Genomic DNA, 6,000 nt, shown 5'->3' on the forward strand with positions numbered 1-6,000 from the left:
TTTTTAAACTGCTCTGTAACATAGTATTAGCTGCAACGTGTGAAATGTTTTTGATATAGGAAAGCAATGAGACGTTGAAGCTTTTTGTTCTGATCTCAGTAGGCCACTTGCTCCAAAATGGATAGTTTTGGTGCCCCACTTTGAATGAGATAAGATAAAATAACACTTAACTGATTGCCACAGGAACATGCTACAAGTGGGCTCTTGTATCCTGAAAGCAGGGAGTTTCTATCATGAACTTAGTCTCTGGCTTTTAAATAAAGATTTCAGGGACCACGCAGAGCCAAAATAGAGTCTGCGCTGTTTTCAGACAAGTCTCGTAACTAAATAAGAACCAGCCAGGAGACATGTTGGAGTCCCAGCGGCCCCTGGATCCAATGGAGCTGACCACATTCTACCTAGACTCCACATTAGTCAGAAAGATATACGCCACTTCCTAAGAGAGAAGGAAAGAAAGAGAGTGAGAGAGAGAAACACTGTCGTCTTCATCAGTCAAGTCCCGTGGCCGATGAACTTCTATCGTCTCCAAGGTTGATAACAAGCCTCTTAAGCTTGGCGGCCAATCAAGCTCAAAGGAGGGAGAGATACTGGTGGAAAAGAAGAAGTCTGCCCGTGGATGTGGAGATGTCTTTCTTTCTCCCTCTCCTTCCTCCTCATTTTCAATTTTCCCTTATCTTCCTCTCTCCACAGGGGGAGGTGGAGGGAGGCCTAATAGCTTGTGAGGAGGAGGAGGGTGGGGTTAGGCCTCCCGTCTCTCCAGAGTCTTTTTACATACCAGTCATTCACTTTAACTGGGGAGAGAGAGAAACAGAAAATGTCCAGATTAATCATCCAGGGTCACACAGCTTCCATGTTGCCCTCAAAAACAGAGACAGAAAAAAGAAAAAATAAAAGTCACGAGAAGAGATGATCTGTCCCAGACGTTAGCCTTGTCTTTGATGTCCGTGCCATCACATTAAACTGAAATAAACAGAAACAAGTGGCCACTGCCGAAGCTCTGTTCAGTGGATTTCATCAGCCTCACCAAGCATGATCCACTCGACATAAAAAATAAAAGCCAAATAAAGTTTTTTTTTTTGACTACGAAATTTGGTGAAACTCTATGAGAATCTTTGGCATCGATCGTGACTTAGAACTTTTCTGCACAAAATTTTCCTCTCTTTCACAACTTTCCTGACATTACTCCTAAACATTCCCTTTAACCAAGTGCTCACAACCCGGCTGGACCCATTCCACGACAATGATATAATGTGGGGAAATTGAGAGCTCAGTAAGAGCAGAGATAAGCAGCACATGAATGAGTCAAACAGCGGAGGAGCTGAAAAGATCTGCGGCCACGCTGAGGTATGCCTCAAGATAAATGGTAATTACATGCTCACTGTGACAAAGATAGCATTCTGATAGTTTGCAGGCTTAAATTTTATAACACACCATCGAATTTGTACAGAACCCAAAAGTGAGAGGTGTGGCCGTAAATCAGTTTTATTGGAGAAAGTCTTTCTTCAGAATAGGAGCGTTACAAATCGCCTCTCAGAAGGAATCAGAGGAAGTGAGACCTCAACTGTGGGAAAAAGGATTTATCCTTCATTAGGACGATCTGCCCACATGTTTGGTGATGTTTACAGACAATAGGTATTTATATTCTCCTAATCTGAGAACTTTTTGGTTTTCACAACTCATATATACCAAGTATTTTTGTTGTTTCTAGTCTTGAAATAAGAAAAAACTAATTTATAAGTAACCTTTTGGCAAGATATAGTAGTTTGTTTCAAATCAATAATTATTTAGTATTGATAAAAATAGTACTAGTTCTACTGGCAGATTATTTCACTTATAACACAAGCAAAATATCTTATTATAAGTGAAATAATCTAAAGCAAGCTCCTACGTTGTGCTGACAAGTTATTTCTGGCTTAGTTTTGTCTTATTTCATGTTTACTAAAAACGTATGCACTAAAAACTAGACCAAAAGTACTTGGGAAGAAGTTTTTCTTACGATGCAATGTAAAGAAACCTATTTTGAACATTCTCATAAAAAAAAAAAAAAGAAAGAAAACTAAGCATTTGACGAGTGATAAGAAGATGGAACAGTAGAATACTGTGATTTATTGGGGCAAAGGAAGGAATCTCATGTTTGTTGTGGTTAAAACTCCCATCACTGTCAGGGTCTGATAGCTACTCACATAATTGTTGGATTGAGCTAGTTTTGTGGGAGTTTGGCGATAAACCCAATTTGTTCAAAGCAATTTAACACCTTCATGACATATCTATTGTTTTTTGCATAGACCCAAATATGAAGTAATTGTGTATTTTTCAAACATTCAGTCCTGTCATGTTGCTTTACGAAGTACAGGTGGAATTCCCTTTCTGCCTTCCAGGCTGAATAAATTCTTCATGCTGCATTTTTGTTCATCCACATTCATAGAACAGCAGTGCAAATGTTTTTTGGCTCTTTTACACCACAGATATTTTTTTTTATTAATCTATTCCTTGGATTTACAGTTCAAAATATTGACATAGCCAATCTAAAATTATATTCCTTAATAAAATGCTTTTAATAACAACATAATGCAATTTAATAAAGCGAAACTGTGTTTCCCCATTACACCTTTGTACTGTGTAAGTTAGTCCCAGTGCAAGTTGGTGTTTTTTTTTTCATTTATGGCATGTTATTTTTTCCTTATTTGATTCTTTTTTGTGATTGTTCTATACATAAAACTTCTAATATGTGCAGAAAATTAACTTTCAATATGATTCTTATAAAAATTCAGGCAAACTGCCACTATCATGGCAGAAACATAACATTTGACCAAGTATTCTTTGTCCAGTTTGTATCTCAAAACATTTGAAATAAGACAAAACTATCTTACAAGTAAGATTTCAGCAAGATTTAGACGCTTGTTTTAAGCCAGCAATTCCTTAATATTGATTAAAAACTTTTAGTTCCACTGCGAAAGAGGCAGACTCTCTGTAGCTTCATGAAGTTGTGTGAAGTTATGGTGAAGGGTATTTTGGGTCAAATATGATAAGAGTGTTACAAGTTTGCTCTCTCTTTTTTCCCACAACTCCCCCTTTCTTTAACGTACCTCCTCCTCTTTCCACACCTTGTCTCTTCTCTGCCTCACATCAGCTTCCCTTATATCATCGCATTTGGGCAATGAATCGTAAACTCTTTTCTTTCAAACTACATTTTCCTCAACCTGGAGGGAAAAGTAAATTTTTCTTGCTTTGCATCATTTGGCTGCATGACTGATGAATCTTTAAAGCAGTGGTTTTTAACCGTTTTTGAGGTACCGAACCCACCAGTTTTATATGCACATTCACTGAACCCTTCTGTAGTGATAAATAAAATGTGATTCCCCCCTCCCCAAATTCAAGACATATGGGTGCCCCAACTAGAGTCTAGTTGGGGCACCCCATGATCACTAAGTTTTCTTAAAAGGTAGAGTCTCTGAGAACAGTTCTTCAAAATATAGTCAGTGTTTTCAGCAAAGTTGAGCTGACTGTCCAGGAACGACCCAAGGTATTTAAAGTTTGCCACAGTTTCAACAGGTTGGCCATCGAGAGAAACTGGAAACACTTTAAGGTCTTGTTTAGATCATTTAATTAGCTCTACATTCTTAAGAGAATGAAAAATTTATAATAAATAATAAAGACTGCGGTATTCTGATTTAGTAATGTAATTATATTAGTTGTGTTACCACCCCCACGCCACTAGAGGCAGTAGCAACCCCGAAACCATGCTGAGAGTGGAGCTCCTTCAATCAGTGCTCCTCCGCAGCACTGTTTGGCGAAGCAATGTAACGTGATCCTCTGCAGCAAGTGATGACAAAGCATTGTTGCGACTTATACTTTTATTCATAAATTTAACCTGGTTTTAATTAAGCTCGATAAGACAGAGACTTTGATATTATGAGGTTGTTGTTCTAACTCGTTCATCAATGTTTTTATCTTCAACATATGTTTGCAGTCTAAGCAAATGAAGATGAAAGAGATCAGTTGTTAGAAAACTAAAGAACTTTTCTGACTCAGAAGAAGTTCTGGCTTCACCAGATCACCAGCTCTGAGGATGAACCTTCACATTGTCTTCATGGTGGAAGGATTTTTTTGTTTTGTTTTAATGAGGAGCTAGCTACATTTTCAACAACAAAAACTGGTGTGCTACCAACACCAACTGCTTAATAAACATGATTTGATTTAAAGATAACTGGGCAGAATTTTCCCCTTGTTTATCTAACATTTCTCTTTCATACATTTTATTTGTTGTTGGCTTTCAGGGCCCTGTGATGGACTGGTGACCTGTCCAGGGTGAACCCTGCCTCTCATCTGATGACTGCTAGAGATGGGCACCACCAGCCCCCCTCACCACCCTGCAAAGATCATCGTGTTCAGATCATGGATGGAAAGCTTTTAAGGTAGTTTGTCTCCTTAAGTCCACACTTAAAACAGCTTCATAGTTAATGCCAACATCAACTGATTCTATGACATTGCTGACTTTTTTTTTTACTTCTAACATAAACAGGCAAAGAAGACGCCCAGAATTGTTTTTCCACCCCAGGCACCCGCTTCCAATCATCATGTATGTGACATCATCAGTTCTGATGATGTCACATCATCAGTTCTGATGAGATCACATACATGGCGAGTACACAACGTCTTGAAATTGTAAGTATTATTTTTTTATTTGCCATTTGTCTGTACTCTTTAAATACAAATGCTTTCTCTGTTTAATTGCTCTATTCTTTTTTTTTGTAGGTTTCCGTAAGGTGCAGTGAATGGGAATGTTCTGTCGTTGATCCTCACTTTCATTTTTTATTGTCACACTTAAATTGTCATGTTCATTGTGTTCACTTTTGATGCGTAAACTGATAATTTATGTAAAGTTCATAAAGTTGTGAGTAAAATTGGACGATTTTAAAATGTTGGTAATAAAACAAAAATATTTGAATTACTTTGAACATCTTGTGTAATTAATCTTTCTATGTAATTGTAGCATAAAACAATGTAAGTACTGCAGTGTAGTGTATGCATGTAATGTACAAAGTATGAATAAAGACTTATGAGTAATTAAAATTGTACTTTATTAGCAATAGCAGTAAATCAAAAATAAAAATTAAGTGTAATTTATATACATTACTTATATATTAGTAGTATATTTAAAATATATTAAAAGTATATTTTTAATATAATTCTATGACAGAATTAGTACACGCAATATAAAAATGAAGTATACTTTAAGTATACTAAGTACAACTTGAAGTTGTTCCAAAAAAGTATGGTGAAGTATACTAATTATACTAAAAGTTGTAATTTTATACAACTTAAGTACTACTAAAGTATACTAAGTACAAAATTAGTTGTTCCAAAATAGTACAGTTTAAGTACATCAATCAAAGTATGCTAAAGTATGTTAAAATTTAGTATACTAAAGCATACTTGTTTTTTTACTTGGGTAATCATGGATCCCTTAAGGTTTTTAGTGTAATTCAACATTCTAAAAGTAAAAACCTTATATTTTTTATTATTTGCATGTCAAGGCGGAAAAACAACTGATGTTTCTGGAGTATAACGATAAAATTAATACAGCTTTATGTCTGTTAAGGCTAAGATGGAACGGCACAGGAACCAGCCCTTTAAATCATTCAGACTACGAACACAACAGAGACACAATCAGATGATTTATTACTCCGCAATAATAACTCAGAAATAGTCCATGGAAAAACCTTATAAGCTTGTATTAAAGCAGAAAGTACAGCGCCCACCGTAAGAAAGGATTACAGTATTCAGTTATGCCGCATGAAGTGATCAGTAGATTATTGTGAGGGAACGCAAAAGAATAAAAAATTCCCATGTCTCCTGGAGGGCTTTGTATTAAAGTGACTTCATTAGTTGCTTGCATTTTTGTGCTGAGCTTTTTACCCACTCAACATTTTGCTGATGTCATTTTGCTTTTTTTGCACACTTATATACTTATATACAGTAGCAGTAATGACTACACAC

This window comes from Poecilia mexicana, unplaced genomic scaffold (assembly GCF_051168715.1).
Source record: "Poecilia mexicana isolate PSO_F unplaced genomic scaffold, ASM5116871v1 scaffold_14, whole genome shotgun sequence".
Classification (NCBI taxonomy): Eukaryota; Metazoa; Chordata; class Actinopteri; order Cyprinodontiformes; family Poeciliidae; genus Poecilia; species Poecilia mexicana.